Here is a 19,768-nt window from a genome sequence, read left to right as displayed (position 1 = left end):
CCATGTGTGTCACACGGGCCATCAGCACGGCTGTGTCATAATGACTACACGGGCGTGTTGCCCTTCCACATGGGCGTATGCCCTGTTTCAAAAGTTATTTTTTTCTAAAGTTAGTTAAAGGACCAGGTTTGGTCTTGAATGGTTTCCAATGTATTTTTGTGGCCTCGTAGGCCCATATTAAGGAGTTTAGACAAAGTTCGAAAAAGATTTTAATTTGACTGAGTCTTAATGACATCGAAATGATTGTATGTATGTGATTAAGTATGGTAACGCCTCATATTCTGTCCCGGCGTAGGACTCGGGTGTGGGGTGTTACAATTCACTAATACACATATATTTACATTAGCATCATGTTTAATTTGCATCATATATCAAATAACCAACTTACCTTATTTTCAAATAGATAATCAAATATCCCATACCTAATCACTTTAGCTCGATTTACACATTTGATCACAACTTATCATTGCCTGTTGAACCATTAAGAATTGAATAAGATACTCGGATAATCACACATATCGTACAATGCCAGCATCCCAGACGTGCTATTACATGCCATCACATATTGATGCCACTGTCCCAGACAGGTCTTACACGAATCAAATACGATGCCAATGTCCTAGACATGGCCTTACACATAATCACATATTGATGCCAACGTCCTAGACATGGTCTTACACGAGAACACATATCGGAAATCCTATGTCATGACATATGTATCCTAGCTATTTCTAAGGTTCGTACGGGGCTTTTGGACGTCGTAACTCGATCGAATCGAACTCGTACACATAGCTTTCAAACATATTCACATTCAGCTACCATATATATATTTTCAAAAAAATTCATTACAACATATAAAACTCATATTTATTTAAAATTAACATCTATTTGCTTATAAACTTACCTCGGACAACGATAATTAGAACGGAACGACTAATTGACAACTTTGGTTTTCACCTGATCCAAATCTTATTTCTTTGGTTCTTGATCTAAACATATTCAAATTAAACTCATTCAAACATAATTTCATTAAATATAGTCCAAAAACACATAAATGGACAAATTACCATTTTACCCCTAACATTACACACATTTTACAAGTTAGTCCAAATTGCACAAAACACAAAACATACAAAATTTGCATGCACCACGCTTAGGCTGAATGTTACCAATGTTCATACAAGTCCATACATTTCATTTATTTCACATTTTAGTCCCTCAATTTATTATTTTTGCAATTTAGCCCTAATTACTCAAAATCATCAAAAATTCCAATACAGAACATATTAATCCAAAGCATATCTTTCATAATTCATCAACTAACATCACAAAGCTCAATTATTCATCAATGGCATAACTCCAAATATTCATCAAAATTAGAAATTCAAACATGGGCTTTGTACATTAGACTGCAACGATCAAAAAACGTAAAAATTATAAAAAACTGAGCTAGTTGCATACCTTAATCAAGCTAATCTTTGGTTGAACCCTTAAAGGCCTTGTTTTTCTTTCTTTATTTATGATATTTTTTCAACCAAAAAGATGAACACTTATGGCTTTTAATTTTATGTTTTATTATAACATATATTATTTAGTATTATACAAATTTAACCTTTATAATAAAATATAAAACCATTATAATATAAGGTCACTACCGTCCATTACTTGCTATCATGGAAAAATTGAAACTTAAACACTTCAAATTATAAAGATAATCACAACTCGGCCCTTACACATTAAACCATCAAAATTTTATTTTACGCGATTAAGCCCTTTTATTAAATCGAGCACTCAAACAACAAAATTAAAGCACAAAAATTTCGCAGATATTAATTCACACATGATAAACACAGAAAAAAATTTTAAAATATTTTTCTGAATTAGATTAGTTATCCCAAAACCACTATTTCGAATAGGGTCTAAATCAGGTTGTTACGATAAGACTATATAGGTGAGGGGGTGAAGGTCGTAAAGCCTCTTAATTTGATTCTTATATAAATGCTCATAACATAAAATTTCATCATTAGCATATATATTATAAAACATTTATTCTTACCTTTATGAATTTCTACTCATCCTCAACAACATTTTTACTCAGATACTTGAGTATCGCATTCCACATTATCAGAATTAGTTCAGTTGGAAAACATCTCTGTCTATTATTGAAACAAATCTCATCAAATTCAGGAGATATCACACTATCTCAGGTTATATAATTGTATATATTTGTAAACCTTGCACATGCTACGTTTAGTTTGAGAACTAACTAAATCGTAGCTCTGATCCAATAAATATAACACCCTTAACCCGTATTCTTCTTGAGAATAGGATTACGGAGCTTTACCGAAGTTTTTGTTTTAAAACTAACAAAATTAAAAACATTTTAATTCAAAAAATCAATCAGAGAAAAACCAATCAATGACATACATATTGTCCCTTATATGAGCCCTCAAGGCCCAAGAAACACATTAGAAACAAGTCAGGACTAAATCAGAAACATATAGAATTTTTCAGTAAAAAGTGAAAATTTTCAAAATTGCCAGGGTCACATGGTCGTGTGGCCAGGCTGTGTGGACGTTTGAAGTAAGGACACACGGCTGTGTCTTAGACCGTGTCCGTGCTTGTGTAACTCACTGACTTGGGTCACATGGCCAAGCCACACACTCGTGTGTCAGGCTGTGTAATTCTCAAAATGCAACCTTTAGAAACCTACAGGGGACACAAGCTAAAAGACACATCTGTGTCTCTGACCGTGTGGATGAAAAACAGGCCATTTTGAAGCCATTTTTCTCACCCATTCATGTACACACCTATAACCAATTTACCACATGTGATCAAGCATCCCAAAGTCCACCAAACCATACAATGACAAACTATCCAAATAGGTACATACTCATACGAACAATATGGCAAAAAGGCACCTCAATCACAATAATTAAACATGTATAACTAAATGGTTAGTTTAGCAAAAACTTACCATTTTGTACACATATCAAATCCACACTCATATGTACCTAATTTACCATTTAACATTTAACATCATAAGCCATAAATAACAACTACATTTTTCATACCAAAATGACCATGTTTAACTTCCATCATCTATGTATCATAAAGACTATATAGTCATCCATCAAAAAGGCCACATACATATATCCACATATCAACTATTTCAATCATTCAAAATACCAAATTTTCAAGCCAAACATAATGGCTAAAACATCAACAAAAACACCTATACATGTGCATATTTATCCAATTATCAATTAACTTGTTTCTATGCTACAACATAACATAATTGCTACATAATCACCACACCATATTAGATTCATGCCATATATAGTTCCAAACCTTTCAAAAGCATACCATATCTTGACCATGTTGAGGTCAGTTCATCATATATCACTTTAACCATTCAAACATGCTTTAACACATTATCAAATTAACACATATCAACAAGGCACCAAAGGTACCAAGGCTACATCACCCAAAATGACAAATACATGCAAAAATCATTAACTAAAATTCAACTATAATTAACCATAAGTCCATCTATACATGCCATTACAACCTTAACCAAGACACTGAAAACTACCGATATAACTGTTGGATAGTGTGATAGCTCTTCGACAAGATTCCAACCCAATCGAGCTTCTGATAATCTGAAAAGTAATGGAAAAACAACTACGTAATCAATGAATGCTTAGTAAGCTCATATAAACTTTAGTAATATCAATTTATTTCAAATATGAAATTTATACATATAAAGAATAATCCTATACCAATACCACAAGATTCATGAAATCATATTCAACAACTCACAAAGTGAATAAATCCACAGCATCACATATATATATATCATCCCTAGCATCGTAGGATTTTAGAAAACTTTAAATCCTTTCCAAATTTTCTTACTTTCATTTGCATTTCATTACTTTTCATCACATTTACTTTCTTTAGCTTAAAAAAACAACATCAATTCAACTCATCGTTTCCTTTTTCATCATTTTACACTTCAAGTGTGAACTTACTATACCATTACCTTTCCACACATGTTTCATATGCCTAACACATAAGACATAAGCATATCATCAACCAAAAACACAAGCTAGTGCATTTAAACATAGATCTTTTGGAATTAACCACATGATAAATCATTTCATGAGAAATTTCATAAGTAAAACCTTACCACTCTTTCATGAACACAAGCACATTTCCATTTGGGCTCTTACCATTTCAATGTAACTTATAAGTAAACATAATACCATTCAACCAATAGCTTGGCACATGCCTAAGCATGAAACAACAACACATGTTAGCATACTTGAACATATTTCATATAAATTCAACATGGATAACCATTTATTCTCAACATGTAACACTTGAGTTTATTACTCATCTCAACTTACATAATTTCCATGTATCATCATATCAAGGATGTTCATATATGTACATGTCATAATACACATCATTCTTTTATCATTTCTCATCTGAATAATGCCCATTGAACCATTTAGAATACCGTTGCATACCTAGTATAACTCACACATAGTGTACTAACTCATATAACTGTAATCTGTCAATTCCTGTACATGTATGCTTACACGAGCTGTAAAAAATGGGCCTGCTCACATGAGCTGTGGGTCATAATGTAGCTACACAATGCTGCTTACACGAGCTATGAAGTATCAGCAACACATACCAGAACTCAACCATCGGTAGGACATTCAAGACCAGCACCCAAATCATTTAAACCCTAATGACATGTCATTTGTATCCTACGAATTCCTAAGGTTCAAACGGGGCTCGATAATCATCATATGTCATTGGCTTTACGTTGTTTAATAACACCATAAATTGCATACTAATATATATATACTGATTTAATTACAATATAATCCCATATTAACATTCAATTTAATCAAAATTATACAGAATACAGTTCATACGAACTTACCTGGCTAAATTGTAGAAATACTAAAGTTCAGGGGCAATTGGGTAATTTTCCATTTTCCTTAATTTTCCACCCGATCTTGTCCTAAATTAATAATTTCATTCAATCTATTAATTTAGACAGTGAAACAATTCATTTTATGCAATTTAGTCATGTAACATCCTGAATTAGGGCCTAGTTGTAACAGTGATTTTGAAACTACAAATTTGAGATGGAAATAATTATTTTATGATTATTATGAGGTTTATGTTATGAATGCATACTTGTGTGAAAGTTTCATGAACAAATTCTATGCATAAAATGTCTAATTGTATTTTAGGGACCAAATTGAATAAAGCGCAAAACATGCATTCTAGAAGTTTTAAGCATGAAATTGCACTAGATTATGAATTAGAAGGTCCTAATTAGCAATTTGACCAATTTCTAAAATTTTGGACAAAATTGAACATGCAGAAAAAAATTGGAAAGAGAAACCCTAAGGGCATTTTGGTCATTAGGTAATTAAAAGAATAAAAAAGGAAAATCAAACCAAAAATGTGTCGATCTTCCTCCTTGGCTGTCGAAAATCACAAAGCACCATAGCTAGGGTTTTGTTCAACATTTCCAAGCTCAATAGTAAGTGTTCCCTAGCCCCTTTTTAATGTTCTTTGTGTTTTTTAAGTCCCGGTAACATGATCTACCCATTTCTAGCTATATTTTGAGCTAAGGTTCATGTATAAAAATTGACCCATGCATGACATGCTTGTATTTTGATGATTTATGGAGAAATATGAATGTTTGATGCATGGTGAACATCTTTTATTAGGTGATTTTTAGTGAAAACACCTAAACAAGGGACTTGTTTGTAAAAGTGTAAAAGTGAGGAGTAATAATGTGAAATAAAAGAAAATATGGGTTTATATGAGCATAGTAAAGGTCCGGCCAAGCTTGGGTAATCAAGAAAATGCATGCATTTCATTTTACGAGCCAGGGACAAAATCGTAAAATATGTAAAAGTTTAGGGCTTAAAAGTAAATTTGCAAGAGTATAATTTATGGACCCATTTGAATAATTTGAATAATAAATAAGTTCAATTTGATATTATAGATCAAGAAAAACGTGAATCAGGACTTGATCGAGGAAAGAATAAAGTATACGACAACTAGGCTCGATTATCATTGTTTTGTACCGAGGTAAGTACATGTGCAAATAATGTGGTATTGTAGTATGTTTTAATGCTTTAATATGATGTGATAAATGTTTTATTGTAATTATGAGTTATATGCCTATTGATTGTTATGAAAGCATTAATGTTATCATGGTCGTTGATCACAACGTTACGAGCAAGTACGATGGAGATACTATATACAAGTGAGGAAAATCTTGTTTGAACCTTAGGAATAGTTTAGGATACAAGTGACATGTCACTAGGAACTAAGAAGTCCGAACTCGTTGAGTGGTCCAGGCTCGTGAGGTATGTAGCATCTGAGCTCGTTGAGAGGTTCGAGTTCATTATGGATGTGAGCATCCGAGCTCGTTGAGTGGTCCAAGTTCATGATGGATCCGATTCATGTAACATCTGAGCTTGTTGAGAGGTCTAAGTTCATTATGGATGTGTTACATGTTATGTGGTAGCTTCAGCTACGTTTGTATATGTGGCACTTATGTGCAACGTTTGTAACGCCCTCACGCCCGAGACCGTCGCCAGAGTCGAGCTTGAGGTGTTACTAAACTTAATTTATCATTTAAATAATTTTAAATCAATTATTCCAACTTTCGCAATAAACCGTCAATCTGCAACACAGTAGCTTAAAAATTCATATCTCGAGTTCCAAAACTCGAAATTAAGATTCGTAAATTTTATCTGAAACTAGACACATATATCTATCTATTAATTGTTTTCTATAATTTTTGGTTGAGTCAATTAGTACAGTTTATTAGTTAAAGTTTACCCTGTTTTAGAATTTGACTGCTTTGACCTCTGTTCACTATGAACCACTTTTCACTTTGTACAGACTCAAAACACTATTTTGTTTATTTCTCTTAAAACTAGACTCAATAAGGAATCTTTACATATAAAGCATGACTTCTAATTATTGTTTTACAATTTTTAGTGAATATCTAAAGTCGGAACAGGGGATTCAGAAATCATTCTAGCCCTGTTTCACAAAATTTAAATATCTTATAAAATATAACTCATTTACCTATTTTGTTTCCTTCATACAAAATAGACTCATCAAGATTCTATTACATAACTTATTCATCTTTTAATTCCTTTTTTACTATTTTTAGTGATTTTTCAAATTCACGTCATTACTGCGACAATATTCTATTTTATAGCAAATTTTACTTTACTATAGATTTTCATGGACTAAATAGCATTTTAAATATGCATGACATCAAATATGATTTAGATTGGCCATTCCAATGGCTAATCATTTACAAACCCTTTCCTTACCAAACCATAACCATATCATAAGATCATTTACACAAAGTGAGTATAGTGCTATACATGCCACACTCAAAATATACTGGCCATTTTACCAATTTAGGGCTTTGGATAGTGTGAACGAACCTTCGACCTATCCCGATTCTCAAGTCGGCTTGTCAAAACTATAATGAAGGAAAAGGAGGGAGTAAGCATAAATGCTTAGTGAGTTCACATGCAAAAAACAAGTAACATAATCATGCAATCCAACATAAACATCATTAAGACACTCATGTCATAAGAATACTTACTATCTTACCACAATTTTGTCTTACCAAATTCTCAACCAAGGATTAAACTCATACCTGTTCATTTTCACTTCTTCAACACATTCCTCATCGAATCACTTTTGTTTTTAGTACTCTCTCTATTCTCTTCTGATTCTCCCATTGAACACATTGGAATATAATTTCGGATACGCGGATTGATGGATGTATGGTAAAGTGTAGATTAAGTGCTGAAGGTTAAAGGACGACCTACTGACTTAAAATGACCATGTGCATGAATACACAATTTGAGGTTATGGTAACAAGTTTAATAATGCATGAAATGGGTGTGGAATGCCTCCAAATGATGTAACAAATGAAGATGCAATAAGATGACATTATGAAGATGTGAGAATGCCATGGTGTGGAATGTTTGAGTGTATAAATATGTCATGTTGCATGTTGTAAAGTGTGTTTGAATGTATGAGTGACTGAGGGTGACCAATGGCTTGAAAGTAGCCTCCAAAAAGGTCTACATGGGTAGACACACGGGCATGTGTGTAGGCCGTGTGTCAGCCCTTGGGCGTGTTGCTCAGCCGTGTGTCCCCTGTACCTAAAATTTCTAGGTCAATTTGCATGGTAGTAAACACACGGGTAGAGACACGACTGTGTGTCTCAACCGTGTGAAGGACACGACCTAGCACACGGGCGTATGCCATGGCCGTGTGCCCCTAAAAAAAAGTGATGCCGTCATAAACAGAATGTCCAGGTTTTTGGACACGGGCCAAGGACATAAGCGTGTGCTCGTCCGTGTGAAAACCCCTGTAAGTTCGAAATGAAAAAATAATTTTTAGAAATCCCACACAGGAAAGGGACTCGGGCGTGTCCCAAAGCACATGGGCATGTGTATTGTCTCTACACATACGTGTGAGGCTCAACCCTAGAAATTTTCTTAGAATTCTCTTAAGTTCTCAGATTAGTCCCGGATTGTTTTTAATGTATGTTTTAGACCTCGTAGGCCCATAATAAGGACAATGTGATTTTGTTTGATTGGTTTTAATTTGGAATGAAATTTGATGACCCATATGTTTTGAAAATTCCCTGTCTATGTATAGTAATACCTTGTACCTTTCCCGATCTCGGTACGGGAAAGGGGTGTTACATTTAATGGTATCAGAGTTATCGTTTAGTCAATTCTCAGACTAAGCTAGAGTATTTTAGTCTAGCTATACATGTCATACGTATATATATAAGTAATGATAGTGTGACGACTCCTGACAATATTAAAATCTATTTTCATATAGCAAATGGATCCCGACAGAGCAGTAGCGGATGACGTAGAAAGTAACGAGCCTGCTCTAGTAGAAGGAGCAGTCTCATCTGAAAGTAGGATCGAAACTATTAGTAGAGGAGAAGGAGGAAAAGAGGCCTTTCTCCACATGTTGAACGCATAGTACACGGAGTTTGTTCGAATGAACCCGAATTGTAACACCACAAACCCGGCCTAGAAGTTACGACTGAATCCAGCGTGTCACGTTGAAGCGCTACTAAAAAACTCATGTTTTATCTAAAATCTTTCTTAGTATTAAGAATATTTTCCTTTTAAGTTAAAGTGAATGGAAGCTGTGCACCAGGTAGGATACCGGAAAAGAGGAGGTAAGTCCATCGAACTGCTTAAGTACCAAGCTCCCTTCGGATCCAATCCTAGACATGCACACCACCATTGCCACACCTTAACTTAGTGTATGTTCTTAGGAAACCAATTCAATTAAGTCCAATTTAAGGAAAAATGATTAATTTTGGAAAATGTTTTCATTGTGTAAGTTTTACTTTGTTGTCGTGATATTTTAAAATCAATTACTGTTTTTGAAAATGCGCCCTAAAACTAATCAGTTTCTACAATTAAGATAATATCATACCTATTCTAGTAAAACATATTAAAACCATTTAAAATAATTAAAGCGGCCTTATTACAACTTAAAACCCAAATCATAAAAGTAAATGAAAAGATGTCCGATTCACCAGAAGAAAACCAAATTTGCAGAACGAGTGGCCACTCCGAATCCCTCACAGCTCCAAGCCCACTATGGTTGGGGATTACCTGCTGGATGAAAATAAGAGGTGAGTTTGGGAAACTCAATGTGTAAAATAACCCAACCATAGTCTAAACCAGTTCAAACCACAAAAACAGATTAAGTTGGGCCTTAGCCCTACACAGAATTCAGAATGAAGCCCATAGGCCCATAACAGAAACATAACAGATATATCATGTATGCAGAAAACCTAACCCATATCCATCCGTATACACCCTCGTGCCAACCTTACACCATGTGGGGAGACTACTCGACCCACCCATCCATCTACATGTCACAAGTATGCAGCATGGCTGCCAGAACATATATTGTGACAGAGTTACCAGATATAGATAATTGTGGCAGAGCCACTAGAAAGATATTTGTGGCATGGCCACCAGATCAGATATTTGTGGCATGGCCACCAGAATGCTTCCTCCATCAATATAACCCATATCCCATACAACAGATATACATGTCATGGCATACAACAAATAGAATTAGAATATCATGCACTTCAGTCGGAATTAACCCTAGGGGTATTATAACACCCCAAACCTGACCTAGACGTTATGGCCGAATCTAGTGCGTCACATCAAACCATCTTTCAAATTTGATTTTCGGTGAAAATCCATTTCTGAATCTAAATTTATTATTAAACCACAGTTCCCATCAAAACATTTACCAATTTGTTTGCCTTTGGTATATTACCTCATTTAAAATCGAGGAAGCATTTTGAAAACTTTGTTGTTGGAAGCTCGTATTCCTTAGAAAATTCATGCCATTTTGAAATCTCGAGTTTTCCTAGACTAGCAGTTTAGTATAAGAAATCACAATCCAAATTAAAGCTTAAAACCCAACAACGGCCTTATTACATAAAAAAACCCAAAATGAAATCTAATTGCAATTAAAAGAAACAGAAATAGTAGTGTGGCCATCTACGAGCCCCTTACAGTTCCGATCCGTCTAAGGCTGGAAATTACCTGAAAGGTTAATAAACAGGGTGAGTTTACGAAAGCTCAGTGTGTAATCCCAATAACAAACAAACAATGAATAACACGATATTAGTACAATCTGGGCTAAAGCCCTATTCAGTCTCGACATATACTGGGCCGAAGCCTTTCGTTTAATGGTTACTGGGCCGAAGCCTTTTCATAAATCATATCACTGGGCCAAAGCCTTTACTGTAAACGGTATGGCCCATAGCCCATTTCAATATCACATATAATACCAATGGATGTATGCAAGCCCATTTGCGGAGACTACTCAACCCACCATCCGCTACTCTCCACCTGTACCGACCAAGCTCTTCATGTGGGGAATAACTCAACCCACCCAACCAAACTCTCCACTGGTAGCATAGCTGCTTTATCATATAACTGGAGGCCTAGCCTCTTTTAATAACTGGGGCAAAGCCCTTTTTGGTAAACTGGGGCAAATCCCTTTTCGCACTTCCTCCATTTATATGAAACCCCACCCATGCAACATGTCATGTATGCAGAATGTCATGCCCATATTTGAATCAAACAATCACAGTCAAGTCATTCATATCACCAACATATATTCACAATCAAATCCGTCAACCACATAGTCCAAGTCAGTCACTTGCCCACAAGGGCAAAACAGTTATTTAACACCCTAGAGGCAAAATGGTAATTTTATCCCACAAGGGTATCTCGATAATTCTACCCTACAGGGGTATTTCAATATTTCTACCCTACAAGGGTATTTCGGTAATTCTACCCTACAGGGGTATTTCGATATTTTACAAATCGAGAGTATTTCGATAATTTCACAGATCAGGGGTATTTTGATAATTTTACAAGCCAGGGGTATTTTGGTAATTTTACAAACCAAGGGTATTTTAGTAATTTTACAAACCAGGGGTATTTTGGTATTTTACTGATCGAGGGTATTTTGGTAATTTTGTAAACCAAGGGTATTTTAGTAATTTTGTAAATCGAGGGTAAAATAGTAGTTCTGTAAATCGAGGGTAAAACGGTAATTCTGTAAATCGAGGGTAAAATGGTAATTCTATAAATTGAGGGTAAAATGATAATTCTGTAAATCGAGGATAAAACGGTAATTCTATAAATCGAGGGTAAAATGGTAATTCTATAAATCGAGGGTACTTTGGTAATTTTACAAATTGAGGACATTTCAGTAATTTGGTAAACTAAAGTATTCTAAACAGGGATAACAATACGAATGGGCCTAAAGCCCAAATGGGCCCACACACTCGTGTGGCCCTTTTAGCCCAAATCTAGCCACAGATATGAGATTCACCTAGCCTAGTCCAATATTTACTACACAATCAAACAACTTATCCAATTGGGCCCGTAGGCCCACATAGCTCCTTTCGTCCCATCGCGGCCCGAAGTAGCCATCCTACAACTAGAGTAGTGAGAAATACACACCTGATAGGAGACTGGAGTTAGTTCGCGCCCAACCCAAACGAGCATGCCATAAACCGAAAAGGATCAGCCAAGAAAGGTACCTTTACTCTCCTCATGGTTCTCTATATTTAAAGCCAGCTTCGCATCCACTCTTATGTTAGCTTCCCGATGTGGGATCCCTCCAACATCAGAGTTTAAATTCAACACCAACTCTTGTTGCCCCCTGTTAGCAAAATAAATGCTCTTTGCTTGCCATGAGTTTCGAACCCTGGACCTTCTTACTAACTCTCTGACGCCACCTTCTTGCCTCTTATGTGGCGCTACTTTGCCACTAGACCACAAGGCTTTTTGTGGCACAATTTCTCCAACAATATTCTTAGGGCCTACCTACTACACCCAGGGTTTGATTCACCTTAAACCAAAATTTTTGCTAGAGTCTAGGTTTGAACCCAAGACTTCTCCAACACTTCTCAGCACACTTAACCACTAAAACAAGCCTTCATTAACGAAATTTACATACATAACAAAATATTATAAGCTGCCTTCAACCGCTCCCATGCTCAAGGCCCAAAACTTCTAAGCCCAAAGTCAGGGTGTTACAGGTATAATGGTCATTTTGCACCTAGAGGTATAATGGTAATTTTCATACTTAGGGTATTTTAGTAAATTTACCTATTTTAGGGTTTACAAACTTACTACAACCATTATCGCACCAATAGAAACACTTACCGAGCATTCTACCGAATTGGGCCCGTTGGCCCATTATCCTGTTTTCGGCCCATTAAGCTTAAACATATCGAAGTGCACGAAATTGCGCACTCTGCAATCATATCATTTGAGATTACCAAGAATAGCAATTCAAACCATCTCACGAGTGCTCACACACTTGCAAGTCCCTAAAATATTGACTTTTTGGCATTTCTGCTTTTCGGCTTTTGCCGATCTAGTCTATGAGTGAGTGTCATTTACACACTTGCTTGCAACGAAACGCTGACGAGTTCCACACACACCAGTTGCCTACAGTCAGTTACCAATACATTAACTATGAATCCATAACAACTTGTATACAAAACTCCTTACCCAAAAGTCGGCCATTAACACTTTAGGCACTAGAGATCCTACCTTTTTCTGAATCTAACTACTAGGTTTAGATCCAGTCGTTCCACTTGTCCAAGCCTCCGATCAGCAGCCTCTAGATCACACTATCATTACAATAAAACAATTGTCACAACCGTAAGAGCCATAAGGCCCAATCGACAGCCTCCCTAAGCCTTTAGGGGTTTCAGCTTTTCTAAAACCCGAAATAAAGAATAGATTCGAAAACTTACCACCGGTTCCTTAAGTCAACGATTCCACTTTAGTTCCTATTTGATTCTGATGTAGATCTAACCCCTCAAATGTTAGTAGAAAACAAATCTTTAAAGGTCTGAAGATTCGGCTATGCCCCTAAGACTATCAGATTTTCGGCTTTTTTTTTGAAATAGTGAAGAGAAAGATGAAATATAAGGGTTTTGCAGTGGTTTTGTCGATAGGACCTTGGGGTTCAGAGGATGAGAGAATCGGCCAAAAAAAATGGAGGAGAATCAGAGGGTTTGGCTAGGAGAAATCAACACAGAAGAAAAACAGGCTTTCGGGATTTCAGCTTTTATGGCAATCGATTATAAGGCTTAGAAACAAATGGTAAGGAAGTGGAGTTGAGTAGAATGGTAGAAAGATTCGACTATAGAGGAAAAGAAGAAGAAGAGAAAATAGATGAAGAGAGGAGAAAAGAATTGTCAGAAACGACACCCCCTACCCAAAAAGAAAAAGCAAAAAATAAATCCTAAAGGCCAAAGATATATGGCACTTATTAGCTATGGCCGAATGAGTGTATATCAGCATAGGAATTCTTCCTAAATTCCAATTCCCCGAATTGCTCCTTTATTTTTGGCCAACTTCAATGGTTGAATTTCATTCAACCTCCTAACCAATCAGCCCACTGCTTGCACCGCTTCAGCATGCTGCCAAGAGTCCTGATTAGATCCCAACTTTTTCCCCACACGTACAGTAAAAAATCCCAACCTTACGTGCACGAGATGAGGCTCGAACCCCAGATTTCCTTCCGTCCTTTGCCCTTGCACCTTCGTCCGAGCTGCTGGCCACTGCACCACGCTTCTTCCTTTACTAATATATGGTCACAATTAATTTTAACCGTTAACCCGCTTCAGTTCTGGCCCGTTTAAAAATAAAACAGAATTCGCCTTCCCTTGGAATCGAACTCATAACATCCCGGAAGGCATAGCACACTGCTGCCACTGCACTAAACTCTTCTCATGATATAATCTACTCACAATTAACTTTAGAACTTATCTGCAGCAGTCCTGGTTCATTTAAAAATAAAAAAATATCGTTACTTACCAGACTCGAACCCCTAACCACTTGCACACTCTTAACGCCTCCTTGCCACTTAACCACGTGCCTCTTTTGTGTCACCTTTCCTCTCAGATATTTATAAGGCCTCCTTACGGCAATCCTTGGTTGTAAAAAAAGACAACCAGTTGCGCACGCCGTGCCTTCAACCCAGGCACCTCCCACGCCCTCCTAGCGTGCTTAGCCACTAGGCCAGGAGCTTGTTTATGCTAAAACTCAGCCCAAATTATTAATAAGGCCTATTGCCTAGATTCCCTTAAGAGGCAAAATTTAAGAAATTTGCTAAAGCTATGGGCCGAGCCCTGACCTTTTTCCCATACCATAACCTTTCGTAATTTATTTAATCGCTACATTAAACATACGTAATAATAATAAAAATAATAATAACAAAAACATTCAAATTATTCGGGCCGTCTTCTACCCAAACCCAGACTCAAGGCCCATTACTTCTAGGCCCAAAAATCGAGGCGTTACACGAACCTCCCTCACCTCCTCTAAATCCTTAACCCACACCTACGATGCTTCAACATATAGATTTCATGAGATTTGCTAGAACACTTGTTGATAGAATTCAAAAACAAGGTGTTGAGGAATTTAGGGCAAATGCCAATGATGACCGTGAAAGAGCGGAGTTCTAGTTAGAGAACTCGATATGGGTATTTGAAGAATTGTCATGTACACCCAAGGAGTGCTTGAAATGTGCCATATCCCTATTGAGAGATGCGACGTATCACTAGTAGAGGGCGCTGATATCTGTAGTACCGCTAGAGAGGGTTACTTGGGAATTCTTTTAAGAGGAATTTCGAAAGAAATATATTAGCGAACGGTTCATCGAACTGAAGCGCAAGGAATTCCTGGAATTGAAATAGGGTCGTATGACAGTTAGCAAATATGAGAGAGAATTCATCAGGCTTAGTAAATATGCTCGGGAGTGTGTACCCTCTGAAGCTAAGATGTGTAGAAGATTTGAAGATGGGCTCAATGAGGATATTGATCGCATTTATTTCGTGATAGGTTTTAAATTTTTATAATTACTCGTTCTTAAACTAACTATTATTGCGATGTAGGCAAGTGTACCTATCGAACAGTAGTATGGTTTTAGCAAGACTGGATTGTCGAACCTAAAAGAACTAAAAGTACTAGTAATAACTGTCTTTTTATTATCTAGCCTAAGAATAAAGAGGTTTTTTTTCAATTAACTAATTATCTAAACTAAGAACGCACAGAGAAAAAGAATTGTGGAATTGCTTTTGGGAAAAATCGATTGACTTAAGACAATATCTAAGGAAGAATCCACCCAGACTTTACTTGTTATTCTGGCTCCGAATCGGATGATTTATTCATTCAATTTATTCCGTAGAGATCCCGAAGTTATGTTATTATCCCTATTCAAGACTAATAACGTCTAATCCCTAGATTGAATAACCGAGAATTTTCTCTAATTAACACTCTAAGGCTACATTAACTCAATCTATGGATCCCCTTATTAGGTTTCACCCTAATCCGGAAAAATCTTGTCACCCTATGTCTAGGCACGCAATCAACTCCGCTTAATTATGACAAATGTACTCTTAGATAGGGTCTATTCCTCCTCTGAATAAGAGCATGTCTTGAATCAGTATCCTGGGATATCGAAACAAGAATTAAGAACACATAATTAAGAACAAGTTAAATATTTGACTCTCTCTGAGCTCAGTCTAATATAAGGGTGTTTGACACTTTCGCCCATAGAAAGCCTCATAAGGTGCCACTTTCAGACTTGTCTGATAACTGTTGTTGTCGGCGAATTCAACCAATGGCAAGTACCATTCCCAACTGCCTTGAAACTCAAGAAAACAACACCGTAACATGTCTTTTAAAATCTAAATCACTCTTTCTGACTGGCCGTCAGTTTGTAGATGGAATGCCGTGCTAAAACTCAACTTTGCTTCTAATGCCTCTTGTAACTTTTTCCAAAACCTCAAGGTAAATCTCGAGTCCCTATCTGAAATAATCGACAAGGGCAAGTCGTGTAGTCTCACAATCCCAGAAACATACAATTCAGCCAATGTCTCAAGGGAGTAGTTGGTACGCACTGGTATAAAATCTGCCGACTTTGTTAGCCTATCCACAACAACCCAAACAACATCCTTTTTCTTTGGGGTTATAGGAAAACCCGTCACAAAATCCATGGTAATCGATCCCATTTCCACTCTGGAACCATTATAGGCTGAAGTAGACCCGAAGGTACTTGGTGTTCAGCCTTCACTTGCTGACACACAAGAAACTTGGAAACGAACTCTGAAATATCTCTTTTCATCCCTGATCACCAATACATTTTCTTCAGGTCGTTGTACATTTTACACTGCTCGGGTGGACGGATAAACAATCACTATGTGCCTCTCGTAAAATCTTCTGAATAAGCTCATTGCCCTTGGGTACACAAACTCTATTTTTGAACATTAAACATCCATCAACACCAATACGAAACTCAGATTCATATTCCATCTCACACTGAGTCATCTTAGCTTGCAACTCTTTATCAACTTTTTGAGCTTATGAATCTCTTGTAGAAATGTCGGTCTAGCTCTCAACTCTACTAGTATCGAACCATCGCTAGACATAGACAAGTGAGTATTCATGGCTCTCAAGGTAAACAATGACTTTCAACTCAGAACGTCAGCAACTACATTTGCCATTCCCGGATAGTAGTCGATAATCAACTCATAATCCTTTATTAGCTCTAACCATCATCGTTTTCAAAAATTTAACTCCTTTTTAGTCATCAAGTACTTAAGACTCTTGTGATCGGTGAATACTCGACATTTCTCTCCATACAAATGGTGTCTCTAAATTTTCAGCTCGTACACGATGGCGGCCAACTCTAAATCGTATGTCGAGTAGTTTTTCACGTGTGGCTTTAGTTGTCTTGAGGCATAGGCTATAACCTTGCCTTCTTGCATGAGCATACACCCCAAACCATTCAAGGAGGCATCGCTATATATCACAAACTCCTTGCCGGACTCTGGTTGCACTAACACAAGGGCTTTGGTCAGTAAAGTCTTTAATTTCTCAAAACTTTGTTGCCACTTTTCTGACCATTCAAATTTGACATCCTTCTGTAATAGCCTCGTCATTGGAGTAGCGGTCATAGAAAACCCTTGAACAAACCTTCTATAATATCCTACCAAACCCAAAAAGCTTTGGACCTCTATCACATTCTTCGGCAGTTTCCATTCAACAATAGCCGAGATTTTGCTTGAGTCAACTCTAATGCCATCACCCGACACAATATGTCCTAAAAATCCAACCTCCTTAAGCCAGAATTTGCTCTTACTGAACTTGGCATACAATTTTTTGTCTCGCAAGGTCTGTAATACAGTTCTCAAATGCTTCGCATGCTCACTCTCATCATGCGAGTAAATCAGTATGTCGTCGATAAAGACCACCACGAACTTATCCAAATACGACTGAAAATGCAGTTCATCAAATCCACAAACACCATAGGGGCATTAGTCAAACCAAAGGGCATGACGAGAAACTCATAATGCCCGTATCTTGTCCGAAACGCAGTCTTCGATACATCTTGCTCTTTCACCTTTAACTGGTAGTATCCTGACCTCAAGTCAATCTTGGAAAATACAATAGCTCCATTTAACTGATCAAACAGGCCATCAATCCTTGGCAAAGGATACTTTCTCTTCACTGTTACATTATTGAGCTATCTATAGATGATACATAACCTCATCGACACATCTTTCTTTTTCACAAAGAGCACTGGTACATCTTGCTCTTTTGCCCTTAACTGGTAGTATCCTGACCTCAGGTTAATCTTGGAAAATACAATGGTTCCCTTTACCTGATCAAACAGGTCATCAATCATTGGCAAAAGATACTTGTTCTTCACTATTACATTATTGAGTTGTCTATAGTCGATACATAACCTCATTGACCCATCTTTCTTTTTTGCAAAGAGCACTGGTGTGTCCCATTGTGAATAACTAGGTTTCGCGAAACCTTTATTCATCAATTCCTACAGCTGAGCCTTTAACTCCTTTAATTTGGTCAGATCCATCCTATACGGAGTAATAGAAATGGGTACCGTGCTTGGTACCAACTCGATTCCAAACTCGACTTCCTTCACTGGAGGTAGTCCGAGTAATTCCTCCGAAAATAAATCTATAAACTCACAAACACTGGTACTGATTCAATCTTCAACTTAGACACTTGAGTATTCAGCACAAAAGCTAGGCAAGCCTCATATCCTTTTCTCAAATATTTCTCAGCCGTCAAAGACGACACTATTACAAGCAAATTATCCGATTCATCTGGCCCAACCCGAAGAACATTTCCATCTTCACATTTCAACTTAATAACTTTTCTCCCACAATCCACTACAACACTATGAGAACTCAACCAATTCATCCCAAGGATTACATCGAATTCATTAAATGGAAACAATGTCAAGTTGGCAGGAAAACAATGACCCCTAATTGTCAAAGGACAATTTCTACACACTTGGTCTACTAGAACATATCTACCCAAGGGGTTGGACACTTTTATTACAAATTCTGTGGGCTCTACTAACATGTTCATACGAGGTATTAATTCTGTAACACCCCTTACCCGTATCCGGGGCTGGGCTAAGGTACGAGGCATTACCAGACAAACATACAAACATTAAACTAAAATACGAGCCATAAAATTTTATTCATATTTCAAAGCGTTCATTCTCTTACACATAGTCCCTTATTTGAGTCTACGGAGCCCAAAACATACTTTAGAAAGGGTTTGGGACTAAACCAAGAACTTACGAAAATCTTGGAAATTTCATGCTTTAAGGCTCCATACGTCCGTGTCCCAAAGTCATGTTCCATACACGGCTGAGACACATGGTCGTGTCTCTGCCTGTGTGGAATATACCTAGGCTATTTTCCAAGATTTGGTCAACCTTGATCTCTTACACACTTATACAAAATCAAAAGCATATAACATGGTATTCATTTAATGATTAAACATCCTCAATTAAACCACAAACATAGCATTTGTATGTCATCATACATGTGTCTCTCATACTCATTTTACCTTGTTTATTATAGTACCACTTATACATTTATACCAAGATTATCATCTTACCAAATATCTTCAGCTTAATCATCAAGCATTCATATTTAAAACTAGATCATATCTTTATAAAATACCATGATTCAGATGAGCAGAATAACATGTTTGCCTGAAACATTTCAATTCAATTTCACACCCAACAAGCATTACATTGAGACTAG

Source organism: Gossypium arboreum, chromosome 10 (genome assembly GCF_025698485.1).
Source record: "Gossypium arboreum isolate Shixiya-1 chromosome 10, ASM2569848v2, whole genome shotgun sequence".
NCBI lineage: Eukaryota > Viridiplantae > Streptophyta > Magnoliopsida > Malvales > Malvaceae > Gossypium > Gossypium arboreum.
The sequence above is the reverse complement of the archived record's forward strand: the minus strand, read 5'-3'. Positions refer to the sequence as shown.